We start from the raw sequence: 19,651 nt of genomic DNA on the forward strand, positions 1-19,651 counted from the left end.
GAAAACTTCATTTAACTCGCCTCTGCAGAAGACGTGCCTGGCTTTTAACAGCAAGTGGAACTGGCAAAACTTTGCTGTAGGGATTGCTGCAGGCATTGACACAGACACAGAATCAAATCTGGCAGGAGCTGGGGGAAGGGACACAACCGGAGAAAATAAGAGAGGGAACAGCACACTGGAGATCCTAAAGATGATGATAATTTTTGTATTTAAAGCATTAAAATACCACTATTTTTATCCACTATTTCCAAAATGAGTGATCATTAGCAGTTTTAATCATGGGCTAGGCTCTTTTCTCTGGTACAGGGCACGGCAGTGCCTGAAACATGCCTAAGAACAGAGCTTGCTGTCATGACTGACTGACAGCAGTGCAGGTGAGAGAAGACTCCAGCTCAGCACTTAAAATAGAAGTGCGAAAGCATTCTGAAAACATTATTGTGATGCCTCAAATAATGAGGTAGATTTTCACCTGCGGATCTTTAACTTGCAGCACATTTTCTGGCCACTATTTAGCACTCCATGGCTGGCAGAACAAAAGAATACTGTCTCCAAGCAAAGAGGCTGAAAAAAATCTAAATGATGGCTTCCCATAGGGCACTGAAATGGACATTTCATCTTCTCCTGACTTTAACCCACAGCCTCCCTAACAAAGTTATGTGTGATATAACAGCAAGTTCAATTTATTCAATAAATTTATTCAATTTATTATGACTATAGTGTCTAGGTTTTTTCCTGCATAATGCATGGAGTTTGGAATTTAGTGGAAGTTGTCTTCAGTGGTTAACCCCTCCTGGGACTTCAAATATACAATGGACATGGAACACAACAATGTTCATCTGGTTCTCAAGATTAGCAAGAACAGCTTTCCTGCTTTGTTGGAATAAGCATGATTCATGGTTCAGAACTGACATTTGCATAACTAACTCTGACCTGTGCACTAAGAAGCATATTCTGCATCTAAACCTCCTTTTGTATTCTCCTCCGCTCAGTGAAAGCTGTCATTACTTCACTTGAAACAGAGCTGAAAGAGTATAAACACTTCAGCTTTGTACAAATATTATTTTTTCCAACTTATATGGTCTGAAAATAGACAGCAGTCATTCAAGCATAATACAGCTATTTCTGTGATATTTTTTCATGACAGATGAGTCTCTGTGGAAGACCCCCTAACATTTAGAACATATATACTTAGGAACAATTCTGACTCAGAAAAACACAAATATGCCCCTACTCTCTGCTACAGAACCTTGCCCATGCAAGGTTCCTGCCCATGCAAGGTTTCACAAACCCATGCAATTGTACATTCTGTGTAGCTTGAATGGAGTTTCTGAACCCATTGCATCTCTTCCTTCATGCAGTTAAGAAAGCCTGTTTATAGTAACCTGCTTCTCTCCACTCCTGTTCCCTCAGTAGTCACACCACTGCCTGCCTGCTTCAAAGTATGATAGAGCTCTTAATTCTTCATAATAGCAACGGGGAAGGTGAATCATTTGTCCAGATGGAGGCACATATTGCCTCCAAAAGCTGAATTTATATTTCTTCCCCTTATGTCTCTTATGACAAAAGTAATGAGGAACATCCATCTTAAAGAGCTATTTACCCTGTTTTCAAGGTTCTATTTATTAAACCCCCAGTTTCCAACAGGGAAATTCAGAAGCCCACCCAGTACAGGTGGAACAGAATTTATTTGCTAAAAATGTTATGGCTAAGCTATTTCTATTAGCCATGAAGTATTCCATAGAGACACACCCTGGCACTTCAGTTTATCTGCAAGGCTACTGAGTGTGCTCAATGTCACGTGTGAACTGAAAAGCCCATGAGATCATAAAAGAAACTGATCATATCCTTAAGGTAACAGTGCTGCTTATTGGGAGGCATCACTTTCTTACTTACAAGCAGTTCTAAATGCCTGCCTTGGGATATCTGTTGAATGCAAAGGCAATCTGGTCTGCTTTTTAGCTGCATCCTCACTGGACAGGTTACAGGAAAGCAGAGAAGTTTTGAAAGGCTATGTCTCAGGTCAAGGGACTTCACCTTCTGCTAAACTTCCAGGCAGTAGAACACATTAGGATCCATGGTACAGGCAAAAAAAGCAAATTTCAAAAGTGTTAGGAGCTTCCTGCTGTATAAGGCCTCATCCTGCCTAACTTTCTGAATGGCCACAAGTAACTAAGCGCTGGCCTGGCACACACACACCATCACACAAGTTTATTGCATTTAATTAAAGAAGGGGAGGTTTTAAAGTTTTCATCAAATCCTGTTAAAGCTGGATCCTGTTAAGTTTCCTCAATACAGGTTGTATTAGGAACAAGTCTAGTCAGACTCAAAATTGAGACTTACCACACATAAAGTTGTTGTGGTTTATTCAATTACTTTAAAATCAGCTATAAGCTCAAGAGGTCTGAATTCCGTGTATGCAAAAAGCTTTTGTGTTACTTGATTATCTATCTGCAGCATTTTCAGCAGTAATAAGGAAGGCTGGATAGATAGCAGAAAATAATCTCTTCCAAATGCAAAATGGAAATTATTTGAAGACTCTTCTCTACACTGGCAGCATACAGAAACTCAGGTGGCAAAAAGCCAAATCTTTCTGCTGAAACTACAGTTAACTCTCTCTAGTTAACCCTTGCTACAGCTAAACTTCTGCCAAATGTGTATCCTCTACTGTATTCAAAAGAGCACACTAAGATAACTAAAACATAGAGGAAACTGAAAATAATAACCAGAAGCTGCCGTGGCTTGACAAGAGTTAATACAGGTGGGCAGATGTTTATTAATGCTGTTTGTTCACTCAGAAGACTGGCAGGCACTTCCAAACCCTCTCTAGTCTCAGAGACCTGCCTCCAGGAAACATTATGAGAATAGGTTACTTTGGGGGAAGAATTTTCTTGCTTTTTAAAGTAGTGAAAATGAAGCACAGACATAAAGACTGTGACAAATCACACAAAACAGGAAATTCAAAGTTATGTCTGACTCCCACAGCTTCCCTTTGATACAGCCAGGTTCCTTGGTGAATCAGAAAAAGTATCACTCCTGTATTTGCCATTTTATACTTTTAATTCTCATTTTTATTAGCTTTACTAGCATGCCCTAAAAACTACTGACACACACTTTCCTGACAGGTTTAGAAGTCAGAAAGCCATACCCATCTTCCCTTTTGAAAGGCTCCTGCCACATGCAGCTTTACAGAGCCCTCATCAGATCCCGCCTTTGCGGATGCCACTGCAAAGGCCAGCTCACACACACGTCTGACATCTGGATTTTAATGTTCCTTTCTGATGGAAAAAACCAACATATTTTGAGAACAACAATTGTCTGCCTCATGGAGAAATCCTCAGACTGTTTTCAGAAAAATGACAAATTTGTATCTAAAGCACTGTGAACACAACGGATCTTCCCTTTTCCCCCTTTTTCTCTAGTGAGACCATAGAGGAACATCTGCATAAAGAATTTTGCAAAAAACAACAGTCATGATCCCCTGCTTGTTATGTGTTCACACCCCCCACTGCACTTTCTCCTGCCTCCCAGAGGAATCAGACCGCACCTTACCACACCTCCCTCCCCCTCCAAAGGCCAGCCTGACCCAGAAGAGTTCTCCAGTCTAGACATCTATCTGACAACACAAACACAATGAAGAATGTGGTATGAGGAGTGGCAACCCACAGCTGGGGTAAGGCAAAACTGCATATTTCAGCTGCAGCAGCAAGGGCAGAGAAAAGTCTCTGTGGATCTATGGCTGGAGCTACTTCTGGGGAAAGGTCAGCCTGTCAACACACCAGGGACATGGGGGACCTGCCTTCTGCTGCTGTCTCCAACCCACAGTCTGCTTTCAAATGTTACATACCCTGAGACAGGAGATGTCACAGCCCTTCCAGGAGAGGAAACAGGGCCTCTGCAGTTAGTCTTTTCTGCCAGGCATCATCACTGCAAGGCCAGATGGGATTTGCTTAGGACTCATCAGCATGGCTTACGATGCTTTGGGGAGCATTCCAAGGACTGATGCTTCTTGCCAGACATATCTGCAGAAGCACCTCAGGCCTCATAGTTTAAATCCACTTGTAAAAGTGGATTCAAGGTTATTTTGATTTTGAAGTATAGAAAAAGGACTTCTGGTGTCTCAAGTTAACATTTTACAGGAGACATTTGAGAAGACAGGTACTACTCTCTGTGACTGTTTCTTCAGCAGTACAGAGACCTATCAGATGCCTCCTCTTCATAGGATGCTGGAACAGTCAGAACAGTCTTGTTTTTAGAATAGAATTTTTTCAAGAGGAAGGATATTAAAGGGAAAGAGTATGTGAAGCACATATATCGTCTGTCTGACATGAAACATTTGATTTTGCTGCAGTTCTGTAATGTGAACACATAAAACAAAGTTCAACCAGTCACCCCAATTCTGCTTTGTTTCAGGGGAGAAGTGTGATGAATATTTACCTGAAACTGCCACAAGTCTGGGAAAACACTCTGTAAACCCAGACAAAAGTTTCACCTTTTGTTCTGAAACTTCTGCTGAACTGCAACTTGTATCTCTGATTTCAAATATCCTGCTTCTGACTACAATTCCTTTCTCTAAACTGGAATCAAAATCCTGTGGACCAATGAACAAAATTAAGTCAAACAAAGCCAAACACAAATAATGGATTTGGGATTTAAATTTTAAAAAAGTAAATCAAAAGCAATCCTAAAATATAACACAGTAATTGGAATGGGCTGCAGATGTTCAAATACCAGTTTAAGCATCATATTTACAAGTAGGAAATACTGCAGAATTATGAAGCACAAGGGGCAGAAATAGCATGCCTAAGACATTAAAAATTTTTATGTCCAATGGCATGGTTTGGAGCACATAAATTGGAGGCCTGCCATTCAGTGTTCTATTCTCACCTAGGCAGAGATATTCGAACAGAAGTTTCTTGCTCTTTCCATGCACAGCTCCATAGTGAGCCTCTGCACTGGCACCTTTTGTGCCAGCTGCCCTGAGTTAGGGGTGCTTTGTGCCTCCAACCAGAACCCACATTCTTCATGCATGATCTCAGCAACCTGTACAGCCAGGATTGGTGCTGACAGAGCAAACTGGCTTCGGCCACAGCTCCTGAGGCCACCTTAAACAAGGACGAGGTCTGCACGGCAAGAGTCTCTATCTGTACAACAGAAAGCTGTACGTGTGTGCACCAGTTGCTGCTGAACCAAACCAGAATTTCTGTGGTATTTTGTAACACTCCAGTAAGAGTGGGGAGAAAGCTGTGTGCACACAAAGGCTCACAGCTGCCCAATCAAAATAAGCATTTAAATGGATTAACCAGACAACTGTTCTTTCAAACTTGCAATCGTTATACAGCTACATAAATCAGAGGGATTTATAAATATTTGTTTTTCCAGATAAAAGGAGGATATTAGCGGGATTTTTTAAAAGTGAATTCACTGCCACTATCTGTCCCTCCCAGCCATTAATGAACAAACAAGAAAACAAAACAAAAACAAGGCTGTTATGCATACAAAAATTGTAGTAATAATTCTAAAATTGTTACTTGGGGATTTTGGTTTAAGGTTAATATAAAAAGACATTTTGCTATTGTAAGCAGCATGAAAGACCTGATTTTATTTAGGTTTTTGAAGGCCTCTGAACTTGAAGAATATTTGAGAGATCTGGAATTTAAGTTAAGGCACATTCCGTGACTAGAGGATGCTATTATGGTACTAGTTTACAATATAATCTACCAATTATGATAAGACAGAATTCTATGCAATTTCTTTCTCTAGACCTGAATATAACCCATGATTGCTAGTCTATTTGAAAAACTGTTTCCAAATAAGAAGACTCATTTAACAAGTCCTCATCCTTTACACACACACAGAGGCTCCTCTGTCAGCCACTGATGGGCAAACATGCTTATGCGGAAGCTCTGTTCAGAGCTCCTTTTTACTGTGAGAAGCCATTTTCCTTCAGGAAAATGGTGCTTATGAACCATTCTGTCCCCACACAGCAAGTTTTGAATGACAGATTCAGGAAAACAGTATTAAAAAGAAATTACTCTCTTTCATAATCCATCAGCTCAGATAAAATAGTAAATCAGAGGAAAGTTAGACACAAATGTAATCCCCTAGGAGTAGAATCACTTTGAATAGATTTGAAGAAAAATACACATCCTTCTCAAATTCAGTAGCTTGGATGGTTATATTTGTCTCTGTCAAGTTACATGCAAAGAAGCAGAATAATAGAATTCAATACCCTGGGGACATGCTATCTTGATAGATGCATCTAACTGCCACAACTATTAATGGGAATTATATACTGACTATTGAGAAAAGGGCATATGCATAAAACTACACACTTCCAATGATATTCAACCTTAGGAAAACTTTATTTTTCAGACTTGTGTTGCAAAGATCCTACTGCTGTGGCACACTGTTAGTGAATTATCAGATTTCTTGGTAAAGAAGTATCTCTCTCAACAAAGCAGCATCTCCTTTGTCTGCCAAAGGTAAATTTACTAACATATCCCCCAGGTATTAGCTGTTTCTTTTTATGCATTTGCAAATTATTCCCCCAGTTACCTCTGAGACAGTAAATCACTAGCTGGCAATACCACCCTGCTGAAATAAGGGCACAAATGATCAGCTCCTTCATTTCTATTTGAGGTTGAAATTTTACTGGGCTTAAAGGAAAATAAAAGCCATGAGTGAAACCTGCCCATTCTGAAATAAATAGGTCTTTCACCTTTAAACACCTCTCTTGAAACTCCACTGAAAGGTCCTTACCTTTGCCATTATTTCTAAATCACATGCAAAGAGAATTCATTCACTATATCTTAAAACTAAGTATTTTAAGGACACTTGCATCAATATGAATTCATGGTCCACCTACATTAAAAAAAAAACTGTGGACACCAGAAGACCTGCATGTAGGAATACAACACTTCTCATTCCATACAACAACACATTACTCACTGCTTGCAGCAGCCAGCCCCCAGCAGGACTTGCATTACAATGTAAGGGGAGGACATTCCCACATTAGGTGCTGCTCAGCAGGAAGGGACTTGCCAATCTAAAGTGTTCAGTCTACCTGCCTGAAGATATGTGAGGGACTGCAGGCTTTTACATGTCATTTATTATGAGGCAGAATATAATTGTGAATTTGAAAAGTACATATCAAGTTGGATTTCCAGGGTTTTCCCTTCCCAGTTGCTTTACCTAATAGTTGCTACTCTAAATCCACTATTTCAGCCCTCCAGCTATCTCTTCAGTAATTCTTAAGACAATAATCTTTCACCAGGACTCCAAGACAGCATATACACTTGCAAGCTTGTTTAAAAGAAACATTGCAAGGAAAAGACTAATTTAAGCCTTGAAGAAACAATTTCTTCTATTGAAGAGAAAGTTGGGAAGAGATAAGACAGAATCAAAGAGCAAGTGTGCCAAGCAGCAGCTCAGAACCACCACTACTTCTCAATTTTCATCTGAATACCTCAAACTTCATCCAATTACTTCAACCATTTTTTTTCTAACAACTAAGAACTGTGACAAGCAATACACAATGACACTTGATAAATTTTTAAATTGTGCAGTTGATTTCTGACACAGCATTATGTTCCTCTCCTACTACATAATATTCCTGCTACTGCAGGACAGAAAATGTTTATTGTCACATACAGGAGTTAAATTTAATACGATAAGATCTTCACCAGATGCTGTGATTTCTGCATGTTGCTATGTCAACTTATACTCATTGATTTTTAATATTTTAAAGTCATCAAATGTTTCTGGATATTGGTCATTGCCATCCTTAATCTGGAGTGCACTTATTCAACTGTACAAATCAGTAGAAGTCTGCAGGATGTCTAAGGGCTTCTATGAAATGCCTTGATCTTTTTAATCAAATGCCAAGTGGATTAACAATTACATCATGAAAATACTATTTCAACAACTGTCATTGAGGAAGCTGTGCATAACATGGTCATAGCAGCCGAGCCACTCGGCATCCATTTAAACACCACGAGCCAGTTACATGCTTTGTTATGGTTTCTGGCAAAACTGCTCAGTGACATGGGCAGCTCATTCTCTAAACCCGTCACTTTGGCATTTCTCACAAATACTGCACTCATGTAGAACACAGTTTGTTTTTAAAAGTGTGCTCATAAGGCAAAACAATTCCAAGCTTTCCCAACACAGTAATAGCTTAGACTATACCAGAGGAAAGTGTTCCATAGCAATAGAGACATTTTTTTAATTCCTTTTATAACTCATGCATATTTGAAATATCCCTGTACAACATTAGTTAGCAGAGCAGTTTAACTGTTTTGTTACTTCTGGAGATGCTAGTCTTAATTCTGACAGGGATGTGAGTGATAACAGCCTGGTGGTGGAAACCTGCTGCATCAAAGATTAAAAGGTTGCAAGAGTTCTATGACTCTATGGATGGTATTTCCAGTCTGGCCTTCTGAAAGTGAAGCTATTCCACCCAGCTAGTTTTGCAAAGTCCTAACTTACCTGGGTATGTGTTTAACAAGCCAAAGCCTGTCTTAATTTAAAGTTTCATATTGGAAAGTCCATCACATGCCTTGGCCGTACTCTAATAATGAAAGTATCCTGTTTGCTAAAAATGCACACCTTGTGTCTGGGGTGGTTTCACTCACCTACAGCTTCCATTTTTCAGAACGGATGCTTTTTCACCTTTCATAATATCCTCCCCCATGGAGTCTAAAATATCAAGTTAGCACAGCTTAAAACCCTATTTTCCACCAACTAACTGTGGCAAACTTCCATGTGAGCTCTGCTGCATACAGCTAAGCATTCTGGCAGAGCAGATTTAGCTAGGCTGCACTACCTTAACTGTGCCTTAAGGCAAATTACCCCAGTTAATGGTGTTTATGTTATTTATGGTAACTTAACAAGGCATGGCAAAGTGCCTGCATATCTGACCAATCTGACCAATCATATCTCATATCCAGCCAAAGAACAGCAGCTGTGGGTACTACTCCTAATTCTTTAGCTCTTCCTATGCCCAAAACCACAACAATCCATCATGTTGAAAAAGCAGGAAATTATTAACATTAAACTCTCACCTGAAAATGTGAAAAAGACAGCATGGTTCCAAACAAACAGCACCTCCTCCCTCCTTACCCACTGCAGGCTAAGGACAATTGAGTAGAAATTGATGCCCTGGTAAAAGCAAACTATATCTCATTTCCAAAAGCACAGTGGAAACTTAAATCAAAATCCACCTTATAAAGGGAAAAGTGATAATTGTATGGGCAGTCTACGTATCCATGCTAAGCAACAGCTTGGAAAAGCAGGTGTCAGTGCTTTCTATTTCTAGGTATGTGGTTATGATAGTGGTAAATGTGCCTTGTCATTAGCATTCAAGAGTAAGATACTTCAAATAATTAGTGGTTTGCTTCTAGCATTTGCTACCCACCTTCACCCATGAGAAGGCCAGTGAGTTTCTGCCTTCAAACCACCAGTAGGTACATGCCTGATAATCATACTATAAGCCACCAGAAGAACAAAGCCTGGTTTGGGAATGTGCAAATTGGCTGAACCATGAATAATATATATGTGGACAACCAAGATAAAGTTAGGCTTTCAGTTGTCAAACAGAAGAAAGTTATCAAAGCTTCCATGTGCCTCACCAAGCTCCTGGCACACAGCCTCTTAACCTGAGAAAAATAGGGGAGAAAAAAAGTGCTAATATATTATTGAACTTGACAGAGTGTTTGAGACTGTCTTGAACTTGAGAGTGTTTGAGAATTTCTGGATGCTCTAAAGGCTTTAATCCAGAATTTCTGTAGAGAAAGAACATGGGTTATGACTCTCTTTGAACCTCAGTTTCCCAATCACAATAGACAAGTGTTGAAACAATCTCTGTTCATTTCCCGTAACTTCTAGAACTGTCTATAGAAACTGTAATTAACACATCATTGCATTACTTTTTGCCACATATTAAACAACACAAGCTGAAACTATGGAAATACTAATATAAATGATTGTACTGAAGTTTAATGATGGCCTCAAAAATACAATGGATGAAATCATGGGAAGCTGGAAATCTGTGTTTGAATCTCTAAGGACTAAGAGGCTTCTCATCTTGTAGTTCACTGCTTTAACCATAGGCTTAGATGCAAAAATTATTGTAAGGCACCAACAAATCTTGTCTCCTTCTCCCATGTGAAACAAGGAGCCTCTAATCCCTTCCAGTCTGTATAGGATGAACTTTCATGTCTAATACAGGTAATTTGAAATTCTTTTAGGGTCAAGTGAATATTTTTTTTAAATAACAGGATATGGCTGATTCTTCATTCTGAACCCCAGTTCCTGAATATTGGTGATTTAGCTGGAATCATATTTTTATTTTCCTTCATAAACATTAAAATCAAGGGACATATATGTACAAGAATCTCTAGGCTGCTCCTGAACTAATAAATATGCCAGTGTGGCCTCAGGGAAAAGTGAGAACACCAAAGCCCCCAGCCAGCCAGAAACCTTAAGGCAAAAGTATAAAATGTGAGAAGTAAGGAGTGTGTGAGCAAGAAGCTGATGGAGAAAAAAAAAAAAAAAAAAAAAGGAAACACATTTTGATTGTCTTTTCTTTTCCAGAAGACTTTACCAATTCCTTCCTGCTGAATGTCTTCCTATATCTATTATCCAGAGCAAAGAGATAGCAGATATGGCTTTAGTTACAACCAGACAGTGTGGTATTCCTGTTTACATGCAAACTTGGGTTATGATAGCTCTGAAAGCCTCATGGCCTGGCACCATACTTACCAGATGAGAATACTACAAATGCAATAAAAGGATCAGCTTCCCAGATTTTTGACTTAAGGCATTCCCTTGTGGTAAAGCTGGGTGAGGAAATGGAAGAATAGACTGAAGGGAAGAAGGGAAATTCAATAGCCCAGAAGCATGTATTGCTGACCTAGTTACTTTGTGAAGGCTTAAATAAAGAAGCTTACGAAGTCATGACTATTACATGGTCCCCTCTGATCTTTTCATGAGGATGAGAAATGGTTGTTTTCAGTTTAGAAATGAAAAAAGATTCTGTATGTAGAGTGTCTCTTTGTTGTGCTGTGAACTCCCCGGAGAGAATATCAGTCACCCTGCAGGGGCTGGAATAATGAATGAATCCATCAGGGAACAGGCTTTCTTCTCCTGTGACATGCTTTGGGGGACCACCCACACACATGTCAACCCTTTTTCTCTAAAGTGCTGCCTCTAAAGCCTTCCCCTGTCTCAGCCAGCAAGGATCCCTCATCCTAGAGCTTTCATTGATGGCGTTTAGATACTCTCAGGCTGAGGAGTGACATGACCATGGGTCTCCCACTTTCAGGGCAAAAGCTCTGACTGCTGTTGGAAAAGGAGGCAAGGCAACCGTGAAAATTGGTAATAGGAGCTGTGGCGAGGTAGAAGGTACACAGCAGGGCAGCTGGCCTCCTGCCACAGCACAGTCACTGCAGAATCACAGATCTCCTTCTATGCCAGAGACAAATGAGAAGGGTAATTGCTGCATGCTGGTGGGCAGAACCGGTCAAAGGGAATAAAAGACCAACCCCCACCTGCAAATGACAGCTCTTCTCCATTGGTTCCTGACTGCAGATTATTCAAAATTTTTCAAAATCTCATGAAAGGTTTCCCATTAGTGAAACACACAAAGATTTACTCCTTACTTCCTGCACCCTTTCTGTAAGTTTCTCAAGAAGAATGGAACATTGAAATCACGACCCAGTCACATTAAAGGAAAGCTTAAGATAGCTACAGAACTGAGAGCAGAGCATCCTAAGTGGAACCTGAATTTGCACAGTGGATAATAACTGCATAAAGAGGGAATATTTTAAGAGACTAGACAGGTGGAGGAAAAAAACTGGGAAAGGAAAAAGATGCAGTTACATCTATCTTATTTCCCCAAGCATGGACTTCAGCAGCCAGAAGTTATTCACACACACTGCTGGCTCCAGTACTTGAAGGTACGCTGAGTCCTGATGTAACTATGACTTCACATTTGCTCCAGCCACAGAGCTCCCAAAGCATATGGAAGTTGGTCAGGACAGCCTGGTAATCCTAAAATTAGGAGGCCAGCCAAAATGGTAGGAAATTTAATCTTCCTTTGAGAACTAAGACCTGTTTTGAATTGTTGCCGAAGTGGTGCTATCCAAACCACTGATGTACTGCAACTTTATATAACAAGTTTTCAGCAGTATCTAAAGCTGCTAATTAGGCTCAGGGATCAAACCAGATCAGTATCTCAAGACACACAAGAATCCTGGATAGCTGCTACTGCTTTCTTCCCTGAAAATAACCAGAAGAGATAACCCATTACTAATCATCTGTGGTCTGCTTCAAAGTTCGGCCCCTTGTACAGCAACATTAAAGATGTGCTTATATTAGTTAGTGAGATGAAATCTACAAAATTGCTACATTATCATCCAAATGCCCCAGGCACCATCAAACCATGCCAACAGGTGATGTATAGGCATGATGAACTTAATCCCATTCTGGGCTGCAGAATCCACAGCAGAATTAAAACTGGAGGGAGATGGTTCACCTGCATCTCACATCTAAAATATTTAGATCCAGGAGAATTACAGGTCAACACTTGAAAAATCTAACTGAACCCCCTTTTCTTGCGAAGTCAATAAATTGAGTACCAGCTCACTTATGATCATTCTGGGTAAAATGTTTAACAAAATTAAAAACCATATCCATATTCTGAGAAGGCATTTGTTCTTTAGTCCTCATTTTGCATTCTCCACTTTTCTTCCTTATTAACTACATCAGCAATAGAAGCTTATCAGTGATGAAGGAGCTTAAGTTTTCATACATCTTAGGAAATGCACACAAGTGTTTTCAAAGGAAAGGCCTGGTCTTGATGAGAAATCATCCTTCTTAGATATTTATCCTTTTTTGGGACTAGCTATCCCACATCAATTCATCTGCATCCTCCCAAATTCCCTTACCATGACTCTTCCTGGGCAAAAATCATTAATGATACCTTACAAGAAGTTTGGAAGTGTTCTCTTTCTGAAATCACCCATTCTTAATGTTCTGAGGACTTCAAAAAACTGCAGTCAAATTACTCTTTAGCTCCAAGAAAGAGAACCAGATCACTCTGGCTCCTGTAAGACTGATACCACAAAAGCCCCCTCGAGGGAATTACAGCCTCATAACATACAGTTGCCTATTATTTATTCTGTGGCCAGATTCTGCCAGCTGGTATAAATCAGGGCAGGTTCCTGGGCTTCAACAGAGGAAGCTGATTTATGCCAGCTGACAGTCTGGCTGCACGCGCTCCACTTGCACAATGCTAGTTTTTAAAGAGACCTGTTAAAGTGCCCCAGGCACGTAAGAACCACGCTCGGATCTTTGCTTGGAAAATGTTGCTCCGAGGAATAGAACCGCAAGACCTTCCTGCTGCTCTCTGGGTGTACAGTTCAAATTCACAGAAGAAAGTCTCTAAGCCCTGACAGAGCCACCATGACCTTGGGAACAAATATGCATTTTCTAATATCCCCTACATACACTAGTTTTTTTAACTGAGCTTTAACACTACATTAAATGAAGCCCATGTGAATATCAATGCAATGTTTTGGAAGAACTGATCAGCTGCAGAGAGGGCAGAATTGATCTTTCAAAACTTGTGTTACTGGTAACTAAACACACTACAAAGAATGTGGTGTGACTTGCAAATCACTGGCTAAATGTATAGCTTTGGCTGCTTGATAAAATCTTTCTTTTTTACCTTAAAACCTCAGGTATCTACTTAAGAGAACAGGGAAACAGCTCACTTGAGGGTGTGGGCTGAAGTGCTTGGGTACAAACAGAAGACAGTAGGAACAGAAAACGCTTTCTAATACCTCTGATTTCAGATTGCCATTGCAAAGGCACAGTGTTAATCCCAGGTGTCACTGTAGGGATGTAACTGTTGGGTTGTCAGCTGAGGCAAGTACTTCAAGCGTGAGGAAGCAGACTCCTCTATCTGTTACTGAAATCGATTAATTTCAGTCCAATTTTTGCCAAAACACTACTCTGGGTGAGCAAAGAATTGAAATCCTGAAATCAGACTAACAGGACTGTTAATAATCAAAATTGTGGTTCTTTTGCATGACACAAATTTCTGAATACAGCTTGTTATTACAATATGAAACAAAGACTAGAAGTCACCAGCCATTCAGAGCACTGCCATTCCCACCCAAGAGGGAGCAAACAAACACGTGGCTACAGGTCAACCTCAAAAAGGCTGTCAGAGGAATGTTTTTCCTGCCCCACGAAGTGCTTCAACATTTCATACATTTTCATATTCACAACAGAGTGAAACCAAAATCATTTGAGGTGTTATATATGGGGACATCTATGTATGCATGCTCAGTGAGAGCGACGGCACTCCAATATCCTGGGGAGAGCGGATAGGGGGAGCTCCAGTTTCAAACGTGCATTTTGTGAGTCAGGCCCATGCACTTAATCCCACCTTCCTTCCACTGACCAGTGTTTAGTTATTGATCAATGATGACTTTTTTATCTTTCTGTATCAGAAATTCTACTGTGGACTAGGGAAGAAACAAAAAAAAAAAAAAAGGAAATGTTTCCTGATGAAAGTTTTAATGGAAACTGGTACATTTCCACAAATTGTCTCAGTTTTGACAAATCAGCATTTTCCCATGAAAAACAGTGTCAAAAACTCTCAACCAGGTCTAATTCTAACCAGATTAACTCAGGGATGAATGCCAGCAGGAAGTTCTTGCTAAATACCAGTTGTTTGAGCAAGGGAAAACTACTTCTTCCTGAGACGATCTTCCCAGAGGTGAAAAGGCTTTAAAACCCCTATGAAAAAAAGGACAGGTAGTTCCAGCTGTAACAACTACAATGGCATTCACAGCAAGAGAAGGAGCAAGGAAATGGCATATTTAGAAAAATATGCACGAACATGGACAAATCAGCAACTAGTATTTCCCCTGACACTGTTAATGTTATCATTTCTTAAAATCTAGAACAGCTGCTAAAGCTTTGCAGCAATGCAAACAAGCTGACATTAGCCTATATGAACTGCTGGGCAGGGCCCTTAAAACATGCTTCAATTTCAATTCTGCTTAAATCTCTAGAAGCTAATGGACACATACAAATGATGAGCATGCTGTCACCAGGAAAAAATACAGTTAAGTAATTCCTGGTGAGATTTGTTAGTTCTAACTACTCCTCTGGATGAGATTCCATCAGTCAACGGTGTTTGAAGCAATTTGCTCTCTTTACATATCTTACTCTAAACATCTGTACACAACTAAAAACTGTGTTCTTTCAGGCAGTAGGATATAAAATGCTGTACTCAACAAATGCCAGTGCTGCTGCTCTGTTGCTATGCCAGAGTGCAGACATAATATGAAAAACAACTGTTGAAGACTTAGCTGGGTCACTGAGAACCCAATTCTGCAAATGTTTAGTGCCAACCCATTGCTTACAATGGCATTTGCCCTGTCCCAGTGTGTACGCCCACTCCTTGCTGTAAAAGCAATCTATCCCCTGTAGTAAGAAGCTTGTGCTGTTTCTTAATACAACACCTGCCAGTGAAATTAAACTTCCAAAGGACTTGGGCAGTCAAAGCCAAGACATACTCTTTCTGATTTATTTTAGTCTATTTTAACCTTCCAGAATAAGAATTCATAGAAAAGTGCAAGTATTTTTTCTTCACCTTTTATTTTTGAAACTATTTTATAAGGGTTTAAAAATCACTTCCCATTATCCCATAGGAAAAAAAACCCCACAAAACAACAAGAAACCCCTCTAACACCAACAGAATATAAAGCTAAAGACCAATTAAGTAACCCAAATCTCAGCACTCTTAGACTAGGATTCAGCCAACTTTTTCATATCAGGACTGGCTCTCCACTACTTCATGCTGGGAGCCCCTTCTATTCTTCCACATCTTCACAGACTGATACCTCAGTCAATTTTAGTGAGCTTGCAATGCTCTGGCAATACAGAATGTCTAATATTCCTGGGATGTGCCTACCTGGGTATTTCCCCTGAGTCAAAAGGCTCCTCTGTGGCAAAGGAAATGACGCTGTTGTCACCCCCTGCCTCAGGGCACCCCTTCATTCCTCTGCTTGTCAGGTGCCAGAAGGGCTGTGGGAACCATGGGCAAATGAGGGCTGTAGCAGCCCATGTTCCCACTGCTGATCCCGGGATCACAGAGGTGGCTGGAAGTGCAGCCATGCCAGCCAGGGTGGAGATTGCACGATCACTTTCTTCAGAATCTGTCGGTGCACGAGTGAGCATGTTTCATACCTAGCTGATATAAATGTACCCTGTTATGCAAGACCCAAGAGTAACAGATTGGGCACAACCTGTTGGTTTTGCTCATTTTGGCAGTACTGGGTGTAAGACACAGCTCTTCTGAGGTCGGAGAAGTGGCAGTGAATGCTAGCAAAGTGCACATAGCACATACGTACATTACTGAGAAGAGTTCCTATGCCACAAATGCAAAAAAAAACCCCAGAAAACAACAAAGTATCACTTTAAAATATCTTGCAGAGGAAATATAAGCATCGGAAACTCCAACAACTGGTGCTACCGAGATACTATGCTCTTTTTTCCTCCCCTCAAAAGAGCAAATGCTTTCTAAAAGTCTTTGAAAAAAACAAACTTGCAAAAACCCCCACAAACCAAACCACGAGGAATTTTCCTTCTTGTAACAGCCTGACACCATATTTCCTCCTATGGTCAGAGTTAACCTTGTCACAATGACAACTTTTATTAGGCACATTATAGGATGCTGCACCTTTCAAACTGCAACAATTCATCCCAGAAAGGAGTATTTAATTTTGAAGCAATGTTGTTTGACAAAATATAGGTCATATAAGAGTGTTTATAAAATATGAGTGAAAAAATACTACAAATATGAAAAACTCTGAATTACTCCATTGTCCTTTTTTTTGGAATTACTTTTGAAACAGTTTCAGGAAACCTGCTATAACTCTGTATAACTCTACTATTGCTAATGGAACTACAGTCATTTGCAGCAGCTTAAGATCTGGCTCATAATTTTTTAATAGAAACCATTGTGATATGGAATTCACCACTTGAGTATTAGAGAAGCATGTTAATGCCAATGAACTAAAAATAGCAAGTAAACAAAAGTGTTTTTCAAAGTCTTAGGTATAAAAGTCTCACAATTCAAGGATACTCCATAAATAGAAGAAAATGCAATATCATCTCTGATGTATCCCTACTTCCCACCTGAAATACCCGGAAAAATGCCAGTTCTAATGGGGGACAGGAATGCATTTTAAACTCAATCTTGTGACAAACACGTTCCATCCCATTACAAGATGTTTGCGCTCCTACTTCCCTTTTGCAAACATCTGAAGCTCTAATTTGATTTTCATACTATAAAATTAACTAACTCTGATATGGCTTTCAAAAAAATAGACAATAATGCAAATAGAGTTTGGCTGAATGGAGATATTAAGTTCCTGATGTTCAGAGATGAACAATTATGTGGATGATTCCAAGGAACAAATTTCTGGTTATGATAACCCAAAGACAAACTAAAAATTCATGTTCACTTGAACACACTAACACAAATTTCTTATGTGAGCAACTGCTGTTTTGCACTGCCATTAATTGATAAAATGTTCAATAAATCATTCAAAACCATTCAAAAAAATCACACCTTGCCCCTTTAGCCAAAAAAAGTCAATTACTTCCATGTAGTACAGGATATCAGAGTATCTTTTTCAAAGCATATAATTCCTATTGAATCTGTTCATGAATTTGTGGGTTTGTCCGGAATCTTTATGGGAATGTGTCATTCTTGTCTAATATTTTGCTGTGAATAACGTTAAAATGAAATTTTACCTGGTGCTTTGGTAACCAGCCATCTGGTTAGTTAGTAGGCACACCTGGGAACTGAGCTCTTCTGAGACTGATATATCTCCTTTTTTTTCAGCATCACTATACTGATGAATTACTACAAAATAAGCAGCTAATTTTTTTTTCTGTTTTGTTTTCCCCCAAGCATTTGGCAGCTCTAATTTTCATTCTGGTGCCAAATAACTACCAACATCCAAACCTCACACTTTCTGCTCCACAGAACTGTTGCTTTCTGATTAACTCTTCCTGTCATAATAGAATTCTATGGCACAATAGAATCCTATGGTGATTATCAAAACAGCTTTTGGAGCTATGGGACAGATTATCTGACAACAGTTTTGGTTTGATTATCTACTCAGTTTTGTTTATTGTAGGGTGTAGATGAAGACGAGTAGGAAAAATGCTGGAATTGTAACCAGTTTATGTTCCTTTTCCTCACTGGACCTATGACAAGAAAGAAGAAAAAACTCTTGAGCCATGCCTGCTTTTGAGACTGTAATAGACAGTTTGAGACTGTCTATTACTGATTGAGTGTAAAAAAAAAAAAGTATAATAATAAATAACATAAGATTAACAAAAACTGAGCCTCTCCATTTAAAGTTTTTTGTGATGGGAATCTGCAAAAGTTTGAGGCTGGGGTCAAAATAAAGGCCATCAGTAGTTGAATATGATTTATGTTAATGAAAAATGATAGAAAATATATATAAAAAATTAAAAGAAGCTATACACCTTAAATTTAATATAACTTTGAGTTGCGGGACACCATTGTGTCTTATTCTTACACTGTTCTTTTCTTCTGCCCTAAGCTTTCATGAGTAACTTTGCAGGTATGCAAAACCTGTTGACTTTGACAGGGCTGTTAACGAAGCATGAAGTTATTCAAAACTGCACATAGCTAAAGGCACTGGCTATTCAAGAGTTACCCACTTTATGTTATTATGTTTCAGCCGAAATTTGGGATCAACTACTGACCATGAATGGACCAGACAGGAGAATCAGAGGGCCCAGGGCAAAGTTTGTAGAAGCCCAGGTGTCTGCACACCTTCTGAAGACTAAAATTAGATGTGCCATTACAAGACATCTTAGAAAGCTACTTAATTCTTCACAAGTGTTTCAGATGCTGTTTGCTGCAATATCCTGTTCTCTTTTTAGGTTCATCACTTGTTCTGCAATGTGATTTAGGGCCTAACTTTGATATTACAGATGTTAATTTACAGATGTGGGTAACTACTGGTAGGACAGAGACAGAAAGCCACTCAGGGCACGAATCTTGTTTTTGCAGCAGAAATTTAAGCTCATAGTACATTATAAATTATAATATGAAGAACACTGCAAGCTGCAGACCCCAAAAAACCTATCTAAGGATGTCTTGGTAGAAGCAGGGTAAGGATTATAAAGTGTCACTTTTAAAGTGAGTCAAACAACATGTGCAGAGAGGAATGAGTGCTTTTCAGTCCAATTGCGCACAGCCACGGCTAAACTCCGCTCTTAGCAGAAACTCACACGAAACCCAGCTTTTGGTAACCAAGCGCAGCCCCACGCAGCCGCGGGCTCTGTGGGCACGCACAGGCCCTCGCTCCGAGGGCACGTCCAGCGGCGCGGCCGCGGCGCGGGGCCGGCACCAGGTGCCGCAGCCGCCGCATCAGCTGCGGGCCGGGCCTGCACCCTTCCCCCGGCCACCGCAGGCAGCCCCGCAGATGCCCTCTCCGGGCTCCTCCGGCCCGAGCCGACCCTGCTGATTTCCTGCCAAACCCGCTCCTTTCTCCCGCTGTTCCCTCCACGGACGGACCTGAGCTTT

General features: G+C 40.1%; 1 protein-coding gene across 2 annotated transcripts in view; it reads right to left on the minus strand.

Moving 5' to 3' along the window:
* The window catches only part of TGFBR2 (transforming growth factor beta receptor 2), a 60,527-nt gene that overhangs the window by 39,931 nt on the left and 945 nt on the right, over positions 1-19,651 (minus strand). The gene's annotated exons all lie outside the window — the stretch shown is intronic.

Source organism: Passer montanus, unplaced genomic scaffold, assembly GCF_014805655.1.
Source record: "Passer montanus isolate IOZ18808 unplaced genomic scaffold, ASM1480565v1 scaffold10, whole genome shotgun sequence".
Lineage (NCBI taxonomy): Eukaryota > Metazoa > Chordata > Aves > Passeriformes > Passeridae > Passer > Passer montanus.